The sequence below is a fragment of the Schistosoma mansoni genome, chromosome 4 (genome assembly GCF_000237925.1).
Source record: "Schistosoma mansoni strain Puerto Rico chromosome 4, complete genome".
Classification (NCBI taxonomy): Eukaryota; Metazoa; Platyhelminthes; class Trematoda; order Strigeidida; family Schistosomatidae; genus Schistosoma; species Schistosoma mansoni.
In genome coordinates, this window is record NC_031498.1 from 98,393 (window position 1) to 117,429 (window position 19,037).

Below are 19,037 nucleotides of genomic sequence, written 5' to 3' on the forward strand. Positions count from 1 at the left end.
TGATGTTTTAGGACTGCAACTGGTCAGTCTAATTGGCATATGTGCATATGCAGACTACCTGGTTGGGGTCCGCGTGACTATCGTAACCAATGGTTGGAGACTCTGTGTGACATGGCTCACAATCGATCACAATGGCGTAGGTGTATACACTCTTTATCTTCTTTTAAACCTTGAGATTAAAATTGCTTCATATCTCCCTTCCTGTACTATATCCTTATATACAACCTATAATTTATATACTACCACCACCACTAAATTAACTATTTCTATGAATCCGGTGTTCATCTTGTTGTTCTAACGAGGTATGGCAACTTGGACCGATGCATATATGTGCCTGGTCCTACGTTGTAGCTGACTGACATATGTGCATACTATGCGTATTGCCTCGATATAGCCTTACCATGCTTACCATGCTTGTGAATTAAGGCTATATTGAGGCAATACGTACAGTATGCATATATGCCAATTAGAGACTGACCAGTTGCAGTCCTAAAACATCAATGGGAAGATTCAAACAAAAAATACTAAATGAATTTAAACTTCACCCCATTGCACAAGCAAGTGGCTATTAGGACTCAGTGGCCGAGTGGATAACGTGATGGCATTTAAAGCGAAAGGTAATGGGTTCGAGTCCCAGAGTGAACATCAACTCTCAGATGCAGATACATCCAGCTGACGAGTCCCAAATAGGACGAAACGCGCGTCAAACTGGATTCCATTGCTATCCACTATCCATCTTTGCTTAATATATAAAAGTTACGAAATAATAATAACACTATAAATTCTGAATTTCAAAATGTAAAGGAAAATATAAAGGATAAATGTATTTATGCAACTTAGGCACCTTAACTACTCACTACCGTTTTATGCATCAGGCCCGAACAAAGTATTCAGTAAGTCTCAACAATACTAAGTTCAGCTATCAATCACTACATTGATCGATGTCATATTTTTCGTTTACTATTGATCCAGTGGTTTATCACTTACAAATTTGAAGTTGAAAGCAAAACTAATTAGTTGATTGGGTATTGATCAAAATATAAGTAATATCGAAGTGAAAACTGAATATCTAACAGATCATCTCTTGAATCTAATTTAGACATTCGTTCTAATTGGTTATTTTATAATCATTTCTGTTCCTTAAAATTCTAGTTTAACTAAATAAAATAAGGAGAATTTCATTTTCCAGTCATATAATGTCTATTTGAATTAAAGGTGATTAATTTTCATTTCATTTCTAATTGTGACCTTGTATTAGGTTTTACCTCTAACCTCTTGCTTACTCTCTTCATTAACAACATACAACACACAACTCCAATCATGTGTATATACATAAAAACTACACAAACAAGCCAAGCAATAGTTGAATATCATATTTATGTGATTAGACGTAAAAAAGAAACATGAAACGAAAAACATCATGACAATAGTTCTGTAACCCTTAAAGAAAACGTAAGAGAGTAAAAGTATTGAAGCACGTGTTATGTTTGTTGTTAATACTGACGATAATAATGATATTAGTTAATCAAAAACAGAAATCTCGAAGAGGGATGGCAAATCGATAGTAATACATGATCATTCATCTACGTACTTGGATTAACACACACACACACACATAGCATATCATTATAACGTAGATATCATATTGAATTACTCATTAACCATTCCCTTTTGATTCCACTTCAAATGTAGTATTTCCTTTGAAACAAAAGGTATAAGAAAATACACTTAATAATTATGTCAAGATGATGGAACTTTTCCCTCAAGGGGATTTTTTTTAATTTAAGCACGTTTGTTGTGACGTTGAAAATAAAATCTAACAAATAGAACAAATACGCACGCACACATAATGAACAAGGTCAGTGTAGGAAAAACCTCATCTATATATGTAAACACTGAGATACCCATCAGTTGTTATAATAAGAGTTAATCATGTATATGCATAGTGTATATTAAAGGTTTAAACAGTCAGGCTACCACCACTACTACCATTACTACTACTACGATCATTACTACTACTACTAATATCACCACTACTATTACCATTACCATTACTATTACTACTAATAATGGTAATAGCAACGGGAATAGTTATAATAATACCAATCAAAACATAAAACACTAAGAAAGATTCTTTTTTTTTAAATTCATCATATACTATGTGTCAAACGAAAATTTAAAAAAAATCTGAAATCCCATGGCGCCCAAAAATAGTTAGAGAAAAACTAACGTATCATATTCTAAATAAACTGAATTAAATAAACAGGATAGATAAGGTTTGTGCAGAGAAAAGTTTAGAAAAAAAACAAAGAAAAGAAGAAAATGACATGAAGTTCAAGTGACTTGCTGGTGTTGTACTTGTTCAATGTGTTCAATATAAGAGGAGGAGCAGAAATGATGAACTAGTAAATTTATAAGTATTTAGTTATTTTTCAATAATATGGTTGGATGCCGGCTCAGTGGTCTATCGGTTAAGGGCTCCGGTTCGAGACTGGTAGGTCCTGGGTTCGAATCTCGCTCCCGAGACGGGATCGTGGATGCGCACTGCTGAGGAGTCCCATAATAGGATGAAACGGCTGTCCAGTGCTTCCAGGTTTTCGATGGTGGTCTAGCTTCAACTGACTCATGATTTCAACTTTGAAAAATACTGAAATCTCCACAAAATCCCTTCTGAATATGGTCACTTATTAGTGGGTTAAAATCTAATGTTTACAAATTAATGATACCATTTGACAAAAAAAAATGTAAGCTAAGATTACTTCAACGGTCAGTGTAAGGAGAATCTAAAGAATTTAAATATAGGTGCCCAATGTAGTTAGTATATAGGAGAGGAGGAGTAAACACAATTGTTAATTCATAGTTACTTTGATTGTACATAAGAATTGTCAGGTTAAAATTTAATCAGTCAAATGCCAATATGTCATTTTTACCCTTTTCTTTTCACTAAGGGAAAAATGATGCAACTAGTGTGGTCTTTTAATAAAGATAAAATGTCAGTTATATTTATTTGGGGAGTAGATTAATAGCACCAGATACTACAATTTTTTTATATTCTTTTACCTGTCTAATTATATTAGAATATTTTAAATCTACTACTGAACATGACCTACTGTTGAAAACAAGCCCATTTGTCATGTGAAAAATTTCTAGGGCGTGCTTAATTTTATTTACTAATCTCATCAATCTAATTTAAATATTTAGTCTTATCGTAATCTGAACATTGATGTCATGGTTAACGATACTGTAATATCAACAAACATGAGAATATACTTAATATTAAAGATAGTCTTACTACGACCCATAGAAAACTGTTGTAAAGGTTTGTAACGGATCCCGACCGTTGCTGCTACCTTGACGTAGTGGTTGGGCTTGCCTATGGTGATGAACCAATCGAGCTATACTGGCTGGAACAATCGTTCCTCAATGTCCTACCATGCCAGACAGGTCGGTTGAAGAGCGCCAAAACTAAAAGCAGCAAACCAAAGGTTTGAAGGTAAAGTCGTACTGATGACTGTACAGAGGTGTGACGGCAGTAAGGTGTCTCCTTCAGATAACCAGTATAACAGCTGTGCTACCTTCCCACAAGAAGGGGTGGGATTAGAAAAGGTCGACCCTAAAAATGCACATCTCGCCTTATCCCACCGATATCCGTCTCCAGCGGTAAGGTCCCAACAAGTACGGAGCTAACACAAAAAAGTCGTGTGTGACCGACCTCAAGCAGTTGTCCCTTGGAATAATTTTGGAGTTTTGTTCTCTGAGCGTCTTTTATAAAAAAATAATTGGTGAGTAATGTTAATTGTAGAATATTTAGTGTGACAGACAATTCTTATGAAATCTTTTAAAAAATGATAAATGATTATCTGTTTACCATGACAACTTTGCTTGTAATTACTAACCAAACCATTGGTTGACATAGCAAGTTTTTTTGAGTGACTAGGTTTTTACGTTAACTGACCACTGATTAGTAGTATTCTATGTCAGTTTTGTTTAACTCTCAGTAACAATCGAATTGGAGTATAGTCACTAGTTTAAGTTACCCAAAATCATGGTACACTTTTGTTTGATTTCAAGTTATTAAATTCAGTAGTAAGTAATCCCTACGCTGCAGATCTATGATAGACGGCAGTCTTCAGTACAGCGTTTCTGTAATGTTCAGAAAACTATTAATTCTTAAAGGATTTAAGGTTGAATAACTTCTGTGATTAGCATCGAGCGAAATAGAACCACATGGGGATAACCAGTATCTCTAAACATTAAGGAGAATCCTTGCTGATGAGCAATAACTGGTATAAAACATATCCAAAGGTTTCTGATGATTGTCTTCAACCTCTTAACATCAGGATAAAAAACTAGTGGTGTTTGAATGTTTGTCTCAAGACAAATTTAATAAACTTTTCGTCAGCATTTATGACATCCGAAATCAATCAAATAGATTTAAGTCAGAACAGGTTTCAGACGCTAACAACAATCACTCTACTACTCTACTACAAAATGACTCATTGGATTCTACCAATTCACTGGTTACTTTAAAATCCTGAAGACGTTAAAGTTAGTTCTTACATACATTTTATTTTACATTTTATTTAAACACATAAATATTGGTACGAGGAAGCACCAGATAAATATGCACCACACAAATGTCATTTGATTTGTGTGAGGGCTGTGATACTGCCCATGTCCCCAAACTGAAGCAGGTGGTTTTCTTGGGGGGCCACATCCCGAGCCTTTGAACTAAAGATCTGATCCACAAGGTAGTGGAGCATCGTGAGGAGATGCAGTCCCATGGTAGCCGGTGACCAACTATTGATTCATACGCTATTTGTTCCCTCAGGATACTGGAGTCAGACCATGTGCACCATTGGTTTGGAATCACGGTTTTCCAACTTCCCTAGGTGAACTATCCGTGTCCACCAACCCGGTTATAGCGCCGGATATTCGCCTTTCTTCCTCTCAATTTTGTAAACAACACCGGTGCCACGAGAAGGCAGTGAGTAGGACTTCCCTGGTAGAGGCTATATACGTGTGGCCATGTAAGAACATTTCGAGAGAGAGAGAGCGGACTCTCCCCACTCTCAGCCGTACCAGGGCATTTGGGGGCTTTTTAAATCATTACGTCAAGCAGGGATAGGATTCAATGCCTCGCAGTGTGAAAGCTGCTCAAGCACTTACGTCTTACATACAATAGTCTAATATAATAAATATTACTAAACTAAACTAAGAAATAATCACTGAAAACACTTTATGGTTCCTCATAATTCTTTTTGAAAAAAAATTTATTTATCCCTATGATAAAAACTACCCTAATTTTTTCCAAAGGTATATCACTATGCAAATTTGATAAACATTCGATATGGTAGTCTGTAAAATTTATTAAGTTTGTTCATCATATAAAGAAGAAGAAGAAAAAGAAGAGAGAAAAAAGTATGTTCACATTTGTTAAACATGTCAAAATTCACAGTACAATATCATAATTCGTAAACTTGCATAGAAAGACATGGACATATGGAAATGATTTGGAATTCATTTGGGTGTGTGTGTGTATGTATGTATGGATGGATGGATGCGATTTTTGAAAGATAAAAACAGACAAAATAAATTACGCTTAAGGGGATTTCATTAAAAATCCCTCCTGTTCTTTCTTTCTCTGTTCATATTATACATATATATTTTATTTAGACAAAACGAACTATATCATATGAACCGATTGAAATTAACATTATATCAGTGCTGTAGTAAAGCAAATCGTAATATGAGTTCGTTTTTCGTCTCGAAACGCTCTTTGAAACGACTGTATTTTAGCAACATCTTTAGAAATGTTAGTCGCTAACTTTACATAATGAGAACCTTCCTACAATATAGAAGTAACAAATTTTGTGGATTAGATGAGACCCAGAGAATGATACCCTAAGGAAATGATCTACTTTGGTTTGTGAAGTTCAGTAATGTTAGATCTAAAGGAATAATTTAAGGGGTATATTTTTGCACCTTATTATATCGTTATGATTGTGTCACATTAATATGGAGCTCAACAGTGGTAGAAGGTCAAGATAGTTTCAATTGATAGGTTTAACTGATTCTTCATAGTACATAAATTACCAAATTAAATTCAGTCACTTTAACCATATACTACTGAACTGATAAATTATGCAAATAAAAATGAAAACTAAACTTACTTTTTTCTATATAAAACAACCGATACAAACTGTTTCACCAAAAAAAACTTAGTCTCTTGAGGAATCGGTTTGCACTTGAAAAAAACCAAAAAGATCCAAAGTGAGAAATCGATTTTCAGCAATCATTTTCAAAATGCAACTTTTTAAAAAGAAGCTCTACTAATTTATGATGTTTAAATAATTATATCTCCCTATCGATTTTAAAGAAAGGATACCCTGAAGCTTTAGTTTAAAGCCAGGAATATTTCAGATTCATTTTGGATATGAATACATATGGATGGATTTCAGTGTTACTGTATGAGGATAACATATGAAATGTAAAAAAAAGGAGGTATTGACATCATAATTTTTGAACCATGTGAATCTTTGGTGGAATTTAATTTATAGACAAATAAGATTTGATTAGTCCGATTTACACCATGCTTTTAAAACGTGAGAGATAAGGATACTATTTGAATGAAAATATTAAAGAAGGTGAAGTGGATCGTGGCATAAAAGATCTAGTAGGAGTAATAGTTTCATGGTTAAATCATTTGAATTTTAACCCTTGATTTTGAAAGGTCGAACCCACCTTAAATAGTCAAGTAGCACAACAACTACCCTTTAAAAAAAATCATAATATGTACTTAGTTTTTAAGTTTGACTTTTTCATTTCATTTTGAATTGGGAACAAGTATTTGGAACGTTGAGTAGTTACGGCTAACTTATTGGCTTTAAAGCTTTGTGTCACGGAATACGAAATGGAACTAAATTAGACTGAAATAAGCGATATGATTGAAGATATTCTAAATAAGACAGATATCGAAGATACTGATAGGAGAACACCAAGTATGACATCTTGAAATCAAACAACAAAGACAGTGATAAATGTTGGGATTAAAAAAATATATTTGAATAGAGGGAGAAATAGATGAACATAAGGTTACTGAAGTAGCTAACTAAAGGAAAAGCTACATCTCACATAAACCATCCAATGATATGACAATGATGAACGACCAGCTCTCTTCAACTACTAGTGTCTAATGACTATAAAACTAATTGTCTTAAGAAGAAGACCATAACCATATGCCTAAAGTACTCAGAATTAAATTCTTCCACAAACAAAGTTCAAATTATGAATCGTTTTGGTTCCCATTCTGTGTTCGTTATGAGGTCTGAAAACCGTTTATTAAATACAACACGTGAGATTATTCGCCCAATGTTACGAAATGTCGAACCCTAAAGAAAACAACTATCTAATTTTCTTAACGTTTGTGATGAAAACTACTTTTAAATCTAAAAAAATTATTCCATTATATAGATGTTATTCAAAATTCATTTTTATTTTACCATAAAAATATTATGATCTCACTTCAAGGTCATTATCGTGATCAACCCAAAGTATACGGCGATGATAATAATAGTTTTAAGGCCAATACTGACAGATACCTACCTCTATTGTTTACCTGTCCAAAATGTCTCCAAACCTTATTTCAAAAAGACATTGATATTCCACATAGTACCAATCATAATAATCATTATTACAAAATTGAAATTGTAAAGTAATAACGTACTATTATTAGTAGTATTATTGACAGTAGGATGTTTTATTAGATATACAATATGTTATTTAAGATGGTGGAGAAGATTTGTAGCTCAAGTGGGTGATTTTGATGTAGGTTTGTTCTCTGAGCTGGATGGTTTGGTCGTGGAGCTTTCATCGTCCTTCTGAACGACATCATCAGCACAAACTTCAGGTAGAAGTTGGGTAGACTTCTACCCGAGCTCAGAGAACAAACCTACATCAAAATATGTTATATAACAATAAAATAGAAATCAGTGTGCATTGAACAATGAATGACAATTCAATAACAACTTAGTTATTAATGAGATACGAATTTGAATGAGCATTAAAGGAAAGTAGAGAATGCAAACATAATAATAGATCAACTTTTTTTTTGAAAGTTACTCATATCATATTGACAGAAAAATGTTAATGAGTAAATGACAATAATAAATTGCATTCATAAATCAATCAGTAAATATATATATCTGTACGGATGCATCATGCAATTAATCGCATAACTATGATGGATTATGCTTAAATGGGTTACTAAAGCGATAGTTTCGCGCACACGTACACACACACACGCACACATACTTGGAAACCATTTACCTAGTCACACAATTATCCATATACACAACTCACTTTCCTGTTCTTTTTTTTAAAAATACCAACCCTTACATTTCTAATCTTAATTATCTCATTTCTATTCACTTCCTCTCAATCGTTATATTGGTTAATGTGATTCATATTTGCATTATATTGAAATAGGGAGCAATGTATACTCACATTTAAACAGAGATACATTAATGGGTTATAGAGAGTTACACTTCAATGTCAACTTAAAATAATAATGTATAAACAGAACTGTCAATTCACTGATTGTTCTCATTATTATATGAATCATTCTACTAAATCACATACATATTTGTATAAAAAAAAACGAAAAGCAGAGAGATAGATAAAGAAATAATAAAGAATTATCATTATGATAAGGGTTAATGAGACAACAGAAGTTGTGTATGACAATAATAATATTCTATAAATAAAATGATTGAGCGATTGGTTATTTAAGAATATGGCGCCAATTTATAATACACGATGCAAGCAAACACACACACACACAATCATTTAGGAGAAATAGGGAAGTAAAAAAACCGAACTCAACAAGAAAAGTTCAAGAATGAAAGCAGTCAGTCAGTCAGTTACAACGTAGAACTTCGTACGTACGTACATCAGTTCGAGTTGCCATACCACATTAGCACAGACATGAAGTTGTCGATTCAGATCCCATAGTGGTAGAAGTAGTAAGAGTATAAGTATTATGTGAAAGATAAGGGTTTGAAGATGTTATTGTAGGAGTATAATACGGTGAAATAAATTTGGAAAGAGAAAAAAGGTACGGACATGAAGAATTAAGAAGATTAGAATTTGGTAGAACACAAAGAGTGAATGCACCTACGCTATTGCAAACGATTTTGAACCATGTCATTCAAGGTCTCTAACCATCGATTGCTATCATCTCGCGAATCCCAACCAGGTAGTCTACACCTACCAACATGGCCCAGTCCACTTGTCAGCGACTTCATGGATTTATGCCATGTTTTGGTCTGGCCGCCCCTAGCTTTCTTCCAACCTACTCCTACACCATAAAGCATTGCACGTCGGGGCAGTCGGTGGTTGGGCATACGTAACACATGTCCCAGCCATCTCAACTGATGAAGTTTCATTACTTCATCAATCGATTTGCCATCCTTACCTAGTACCCGTTTCCTAACATCTGCATTACTTTCCCGGTGGTCCTAGGATATACGAGCAATGCGTCGAAGACACCTATGATCGAACACTAGTAGCCTACGAATATCCTCTGCTCTTATCGGCCATGTTTCACTGCCATAAAGTAGGACGGAACGAACTGTTGCACAGTAAACCCGTCCTTTTGTTGCTAGACGGATATCTCGCCTACGCCATAAATGACGCAAGTTGGCGAAAGCTAGTCGAGCCTTCTGTATCCGTGCTAAGATTTCGTCACACACCAGACCACAAGGGCTGATGAGACTCCCAAGATAAGTGAAGCTGTCAACACGCTCAACTACTTCACTCCCCATTATTAGTTCAGGTGTCGATGCAAGAATGAAAGCAACAACCAGATAAATAAAGAACCAATCTTTTAAACTTAGTCACTCAATAATTCAGTCTCCAATCATCTCTTTTCATAGACCATCCATATTCTGTCAGTAGGTCACTCCTTCTAGTTTATTCATATTTATTTCATCCTGCTGACAAATTTTGATTATCTATAGCATCACACTTGTAGATTCGTGAAGTAATTTTCTTTCATAATAGAGTTAACAAGACATCTAGTAAGACTGTTATTTTCTTATTACTCCTGTTCCTTCTTTCCCACCACCTGTATTGATTCCTTCGACGAAATAATGAGCTGATTCTATGCATAGATTTAAGTAATAGATGTTCGAACGTTCAAATTTAGTTTGAGTCAATAGTGTACTGAGCTGATAATAAATGAAAAGGTTAATATCAATGGGTTTTATTAGTTCTCCAACTTATAGGTAATTGCTGACTTTCATTTATCATATTACACTAAGATGATGAAAGTATCCGCTAAATCTAACTTCTAACAAGCAAACATATGCCTATCATCCTGTGGATGAACTAACTTTTAAAAACTGGTATCAAGAATAAATCTACATTTCAAAATTTAGTGTTTACTAAATAAATTGTAAGTGTGATGTGCTTAGATTGGTCTTCTGGTAAATGTAGATGAAGTTTAATTAACTGCCAGACTGGTACAGACTAGTGATTTAAAAAATTACTGTCCTCAGAAAAGTTCACTAATTTTCTAGACTCATATTAACTTTTTCCTTTCATTAATACCATTCATTCTCCAGATTTACTTTACATGTTCTTCATTTTCTATTTAAATAATTATAGTTGATCAAAGAATATTTTTATCGTTATTGTTATTTATCAGAAGGAGTTTTGTGGAGATTTAGTATTTTCACAGTTGAAAACGTGAGTCAATTGAAGCTGGACCACCATGGAAAACCTGGAGGTACTGCACGGCCGTTTCGTCCTATTATAGAACTCCTCAGCAGTGCGCATCCACGATCGCGCCTCGCGAGCGAGATTCGAACCCAGAACCTACCAGTCTCGCGCCAGAGCCCTTAACCTCTAGACCACTAAGCTGACTGGCATCCAACGGTGTTAATGTCTAACTTCAACTGTTATTATCGAAAATCAGTAGGTGTGATTACCTGCAATGACAATGTTGACTAGATTGATAACAATTTTATTATTGTTATCATTATCGACATTGATTACGGTACAGGATTTGTCATCACAGCAATCACTACTACAGCTCCTTTTACTGTAAACGAAAACAGTACTCAAGAAATATCTATGCAAAAACACACAATTGTCATACTAGTGCATAGTAAACAAATATTATTTGTGAATTATGATAAAACAGATCAAAGCAATAAATTTAATAAATTGGATTTGATAGTTTCAACCATCTCAGCCGTTAAGGTTTCACCACCTCGTCAGTCGATTTACCATAACCATGTAGTACTCTGTGTCTAACCTCAGAATTGTTAACTCGGTTGTCTCAAAGTATATGAGCAATAGTTCAAAGAAACCCTTGCGATTTGTTAGCTCCGTGCTTAAGAGACCCCCACTGCCAGAGACGGAGGTCCATGGGGTAAGACGAAGTGAAACACTGTTAGGGCCGATCTTTCCTGACCTCTTCATTTGTAAGAAGCCAGCATCACTGAAAATGTCTTCAGCCTGAGAGAAACACGTTACCTCCGTCATACTTCAGTAAGGTCACCACCAGCCCGACTTCGCCCTCGGATTATGAGTTTACTTTTATTAGTCTGACAATTTTATCAATGGAAGACGCAAATCAAAGAATCAACTTACTTACATAAATTTATACAGTAGTATTGGTGATAGCATGGGGTTATAATGACAGAATAACATGACTATGAGTGTTCGAACTTTCAAAAAACTGATTGAGGTGGTTAACAATCCAACAATCACTAGTCATCCCTATGTTCAATGTACAAATTAAAATATTAGTGAAATTTTTTAGAGAACATTTAAAGGAAATCAGAAAAAAATGAAAAGATTTTTTTCCTGAACATATACATTTATGACATTGAAATATTTTTGACAGTAGTTGAAGTTTAGAAGAAAAATATCTAACTATCTCAACTTTCATCAATTGTCATGTAACTGTAAAATTTAGGCTTGAACAACTTACACTAATCAAGTTTGATTTGAATTGATGTTGTTTCAAATAGGAAGGTAACTTGAATTGAAAAGTTTACAGACAAAGTCATTTCCCTGTTTTTTTGAAATTTACTTCACTTTTTTTGTTGCTGCTGTTATTAAGATTATAGTATAAGGAGGATTTGTTATGATACAAAATTAGAAGGGGTTTTGTGGAGATTTCAGTATTTTTCATAGTTGAAATCATGAGTCAGTTGAAGCTAGACCACCATCGAAAACCTGGAAGCACTGGACTGTCGTTTCGTCCTGTTGTAGGACTCTTCAGCAGTGCGCATTCACGATCCCGCCTCGCGAGCGAGATTCGAACCCAGGACCTACCAGTCTCGCGCCAGAGCACTTAACCGAGAGACCACTGAGCCGGCATCCAGATTTTCCGTGATGGTCTAGCTTCAATTGACTCATGATTTCAACTATGAAAGATACAAACTTAATGAATACCTTTTGTGAAGAAGAAATTTAATCTATTGAACACTGAAAATTCGTGAATATTTCTGTTTTGACTACATATCTAATAAAGTATAGACTGGAAATAAATTTCTTTTTCAATATCTTTATGAAAAGAAACCACTTTTACCATAGTTTCATGTCTTTTGAACTATGGTGAGATCTTTTCAGCTGTTCAGTTTAATATTATAGTGGATTACTGGTGAGACCTTTGCTAAGTGTATAGAGCTTCCTACCATGAATTCTGTAAGCAAGTTGTCTAAAATATGAAATGACTGACTAACAGTAGTATTTAATTATAAATATACAAACCGAAATGCATCAACATTTTCACCAAACAACAGTAAATCACATTCCTGACATGGTTAACAGTTAGTTACAAATGACACTGAATTATAACTATGGTATATCATTGAAGTTGGAAAATACAAGTTGTTGGTTTAAAATCTAGATTAAATCTCAAGTGTAATTGTCATGTACATTCCTTAGGTATTATAAAATAAAAAATATATACAGTTATCCAACCATCAGCTCATGATGATCAAAAGATTCTTCAAACTAAATGAATATTCATTCAAATCATTTAATTGGGTGATTAAGATTGGGAAAATCAAAGAAGGTGAGTTGTAACAATTTTTTCTTATTAATTATGCAAATAAACTTAATGTTTTGCTTGACATTTTATAAGTTTTTTTTGGGGGGGGGAGAGTATATATAATTATCGTTTTAACATACTGCTTTTAAGAAGACCTTTATGGGCTGACCTCAGTTCACCTTTGACCATTCGATTAAATTCTTTATTAGAAAATTTTTGTAAAAGTAATAAGTCCAAAGACGGATAGTGGCTAGCAGTAGAATCCAGTTTGACAAGCGTTTCGTCCTATTTGGGACTCGTTAGCTGGATGTACCTCCATCTCAGACTTGTTGATGTTCACTCTGGGACTCGAACCCAATAACTTTCGCTTCAAACGCCATTGCGTTATCCACTCGGTCACTGAGTCTTGATAGCCACTTGCTTGTGCGATGGGGTGAAATTTAAATTCATTTAGTATTGTTTGTTTGGATCTTCCCATCGATTCAAACAAACAATACTAAATGAAAGTAATAAGTACAGTTTGAAATTTGGTTAATTATTATGGGCCAAATTTTGTCTATTTGAGTTATATCATGTAATGTGCATTTTTAATTGACTTATTTTAATGTACTTGAATTATTTATGGTCTGTCTAAGGAGAAAATGTTGGATAATTCAATCACGAAAATGAAAGGTTTCTTTTTCTCTTAGAAAATATCTCCCTCTCACCATTTTTTTATGTTGTCAGTTTATTTCAAGCCAAATAACTATTGAAAAATTCAATATTGACAGTTTAGTTGCTCGGACTGGTGAGCGACCTGTGCTCCTCCACGAGGGGTAACAGGCGTAATTAAAAAAAGTTGCTCGGGGGTTTTCGAAGGGCTTCAGTTGCATGCAAGAGGGGATCCCAACAGGGATTTTTTAGTTTTTTTATCAATCATACAGTGGTTATTACAAGTACAGAAACGAAGGCAAAATCCATTGATTAGAAAAATAAATTACTATTTTCAAAAAATCAATTTTGGTAACTATCATATTGACGACGGCAAATCAGTGGTTTAAAAATAAAGAGCTTGCCAACAGACTAACCCAAAGGCCAATACTTTGAAGGTTCATGGATTTGCACTGCTAAAAATTCCGGGACTAGAACGAAACACAGTTTCAATTCTCTCCTGAGTTTAATAATGAGGTAGCTAAAGTCAATCTGTGATATCAAATACCTTCAGCTCGATATTTAATTATCAGGAAACTTATACAATTTTTTTCGTTATAATGAAAGGAGTCATTTTTATCCTTAAAAATGTCGACAGTCAGACAACATGGTTATGGTAAATGATGGTCATTATCGCGATACAATATGACTACAAACAGTACAACTTTCACTAGTCATAAATTATCATTGGTTGTGATATGATAAGTCATTTGGTTGATACAGTCTATTTGAAATTCAGTTATCAATATACAGGACAATTTATCAGAGTCAGAGTAAACGATATCGAAGGAAAGGGACATTAGTTACTAGGCTGAATTTTTGACACATAACCAATGTAAGTAAAACAGAATTCAAATTCACAGTGAAACAGGATCATTAATATCATACAAGGAACAGTGAAAAGAAATCAAACGGAAAAAATTTTGAATGAGAGTTGAAAATAAAAAAAAACAATGTTTATCTAATCCCTCTTGAGCTTATAAAAAGGTAATGAGATGCAACAACCAGAGTCTCACCGTGTATTACCACGGGGACATTTTATTCACGTTTCCATCAATTTGTGTTACCACTAAGACTGGATTACAAAACAACACATATGTTTCTGGAAGTTAACGCTGATGATTGAACTCAAGTCAATCAGTAAAAAATTTTCAACCCTACAAGTTAAACTGACTTGAAGAGAATGTAAGACAACGACTACCCAATAAACAGTGATTATCACGAAGCTTGTATTCGTTGACACTGACCATCAAAATGCCTAATAATAATCGCTAATCTACAGTAACTTTTTTTTCATAGTTGAAATCATGAGTAAATTGAAGCTAGACCACCATGGAAAACCTGGAAGCACTGGACGGCCGTTTCGTCCTATTATGGGACTCCTCAGCAGTGCGCATCCACGATCCAACACACGCGAGATCCGAACCCAGGATCTACCAGTCTCGAGCCAGAGCCCTACAGTAAATCAATTCGAACATGTGACTTAATTCCTATTATTATTGTTATTATCTAATCAAAGGACGTCACTGAAAGTGTCGATTGTTCTTTAGATTGGAATAGAATCTAAATAGAAAACATGACTGATCATTTTTTGTATATTATATGGCAAAAATTAAACTATTATTGTTATCTGAAGCTCAATACTTTTAAGAATTTACCTAAATTTTGTAAAAATTTCCTAAATTAATTGTAGCTTAATTTAAATTACAAATTTTTTCATTGGTTGATATCAGCTAGAAACTCATCCAAAAAAATCAAAAACAGTTGATACATCGAGCTAAGAGAACTACGAATATTTCACATCAGATGACATATAACGCTATCCTTAATGATTTGAAGTATTTCAGTTCAATCCCATGTGTTGTCGTGGGCATACAGAATAAAGAAGAGCAATCAAATTTGTACCTGGTAATTAGAGTTACAGTAAACTAAGTTACATGACTTGTGTAACTAATAAACTAATTTATTAATGCGTTATCATCAACATAAAATCTAGCATAACTTCGCATCACTCAAAGTTCACGTACTTCCTGTCACCGTAGAGAGACAGAGAGATGAAGTTAGTGATATGAAAACTGAAGGAAATTAATTAATCTCACTTACAATGACAATCTAGGTACGAGAAATATAATTCACAAGGAGTAAATGAGATTGGAGGAGAAGAAATTAAGAACAATATTCAACTTGGGATTTGGACAATAATAAATAAATCTAACTGTTACTGCTACCTACTTCATGTTCTATCACTCAAAGTTCAAAGTGAACAAATGAGACAAATAAGAGTTGAAATTCGTAAGAACAACTTTTAAAAAGGGGTATCGTTATGTTTATGATCAAGTTGTGTTTCATATAAATTGTAATCATTTTAGTAAAAGATATCAATGTATCAGTTATAATTGTAACCGATACAAGACATGATCATATGCTCACTAGTGACTGGCTCCATGAGGTAATTCCTGGAGTTCTGGTGAGAAATCATGGCTAGTGGAGCTAATTCATGTCAGGTAGAAACAGGTATCTACCTCAGTACAATAGAAGTTGATCGCGCAATTTCGTGGAGTGGTTGAGGTTAGATATTAACATCGTTGGATGACAGCCGGCTCAGTGGTCTATCGGTTAAATGCTCTGGCGCGAGACTGGTAGATCCTGGGTTCGAATCTCGTGAAGCGGGGTCGTGGATGCGCACTGAGGAGTCCCACAATAGGTAGAAACGGCCGTCCAGTGCTTCCAGGTTTTCCATGGTGGTCTAGCTTCAATTGACTCATGATCTTAACTATATAAAACAAAACTTAAAACACTACACTTTGTACTTATTAATGTTATTCTGTCAGAAATGATTACAGATTCGAATAGAAAATGGACAGAGGCAAACTAGAGGTTTGTAGGATTATAGTGTTCCAATTTTACAACAGCGAATTAAGATAGAGTCAATAATAAAATAAGATTGATCATATAAGTAAAATAGCAGTGGAGAAAAATTTATTAAAGATGTAGCGATTACGACAGATTTCTTGTTCTTTCAAGATTATGATTGTCTTACATAGTTCAAATACTATAACCTGACTTAGTCAATATGATTTACACTACATTCAATTTACTGATGATGTGACTTGGTTAGTTTCAATCTTACCTTATTCATAGCTTTGCATCAATATCTTTTCCATATAATTAAATGGTAATTAAATAAAGTACATTGTTCAATGTATTCAGTGTATTTATATTACTTTAAAATTAAAAGATTATTAATTTTCAAAAGCAATACTTATAACAAATACTGAATATTAATTATTATTATTACGACATATTGAACACTTTCAATTATCTATTACAATATTATATTAAGATTGTTGTCATAAAGTCAAAATATTGCTCAAAGTCTAGTCGTCAGTCAGTCAGCTACAACGTAGCACCAGGCACATTTATGCATCGGTCCAAGTTACCATACCTAATTAGTACAAGAAGATGAACACCAAATTCAAAGAAGTAGTTAATTTAATGGTGGTAGTATATAAAAGAAAGGTTGTATATGAGGATATAGTACAGGAGGAAAGACAGATATGAAGCAATTTTAATCTCACAGTTTAAGGGAAGACAAAGAATGTATACACCTACATCATTGTGATCGATTCTGAGCCATGTCACTTAGAGTCTCCAACCATTGGTTACGATAGTCATGCGGACCCCAACCAAGTAGTCTGCATCTACCAACATGGCTCAGATTAGAAGTTAGTGACTTCAAGCACTGATGCTACGTTTTGGTTTGGCCGCCATCAACTCTTGTGGTAATCGGTGTTCAGGCATACGTAACACGTGGCCCAACCATCTCAGTCGATGAAGATCCACAACCTCATCAACTGATTTACCATCATTCCCTAATACCCTGCATCTAACCTCACTATTACTCACCCGGTTATCCCAGCAGATGCGAGCAATATTTCTAAGGCATCTGTGGTCAAGTACTGGTAACTTACGAGTATCTTCTACTCTTAATGGCCATGTTTCACAATCAAAGTCTAGACTCTGATTTATATTGGTAATACGTTACAAACTTTCTATCCAGTTTAGTTTGATTTACTTCTTGAAAAATTCTAATGAATTACATATATTTTCATAGTTGAAAGCGTGAGTCAATTGAAGCTACACCACCATGGAAAACCTGGAAGCACTGCTTGACGGCCGTTTCGTTCTATTGTGGGAATCCTCAGCATTGAGCATCCACGACCTCGCCTCGCAAGATTCGAACCCAGGACTCACCAGTCTCGCGCCAGAGCACTTAACCGAGAGACCACTGAGTCGGCATCCCATGGTGTTTATGTCTAACTTCAACCAATCCACGAAGTTGAGCAACCGTTCATCAATTGTCTTCAGTGAGTTGATATCTCACAACATACGTGGTTTGAACTCCACTGGTCATTGCTTCTCACTAGAACTCCTGGATTTACCTCTCGAAGTCAGTCACTAGTGAGCATATGATTATTATTATTATTATGGGAAATTTAGTATTTTCATAGTTGAAATCTCCACGAAACCCCTTCTCATAATTATATATATATATATATATATAACTGATGAATCTAAAAATTATAATTAGTTCTCTCTAGAATCTTATCAGATATAATTCAATATCAAATTTTAATCGGCACATTCATCATGAATTAAGTACGTTTTTCTTTGTTGTTAACTTAACATTAAACTACATCTCTAAAGGATAATGATGTTAGCTGTACATACAACATACCCATTCACATAGTTACATGTCAACATAGATTTTAAAGTATAAATTGTAATACTCACTGGATAAACTGTTCACAGATTGTCCATTAATCCATATTGATATGAATGAAGTTTCAAAAGAGAACAATAATAATAATGATAATGATGGTAACAGTAATGAATAAATTAATCCAATTAAAGATGAATATAATTTGTGTAACATTGTAACATTGAATAAATGAATTGTTTATAATTCATAAGCTGAATAGTACTTATATTGATACAAGGTTGATGTGTGTGTTTGTTTGTTTTGTTGTTTTTCTTTTAATTTAATTTTTTGCTAATAAAATATAAAAAAACTGTTTGTTATGAATTGTGTTTCTCATTGATCAATTCAATTAAAATTAATGATGTTCAAGTGTGACGTACGTACGTACGAAGTTCTGCGTTGTGACTGACTGACTGAATTAACTAACAGTTAAGTCCATTGGAAATAGATGAACGGTGCTGAAAATCAAAGTAGAAAAAAACATTAATTTTGTAATGAAATAAGAAACACTATGAA

At 34.1% G+C, this 19,037-nt stretch overlaps 1 protein-coding gene and 1 non-coding gene across 2 annotated transcripts in view; one reads left to right on the plus strand and one right to left on the minus strand.

The window, feature by feature from the left end:
* The window catches only part of Smp_036020 (hypothetical protein), a gene marked incomplete at its 3' end in the record, with an annotated part of 77,210 nt that extends 58,558 nt beyond the window's left edge, over nt 1-18,652 (minus strand). Inside the window, exon 1 of the mRNA XM_018796458.1 lies at nt 18,554-18,652. The remainder of the gene's footprint in view (nt 1-18,553) is intronic.
* On the plus strand, nt 577-643 carry Smp_tRNA_00550_Pseudo_TTA.1.1. The gene has a single exon. It is a non-coding gene (tRNA).
* Nucleotides 18,653-19,037: the final 385 nt, after the last annotated feature.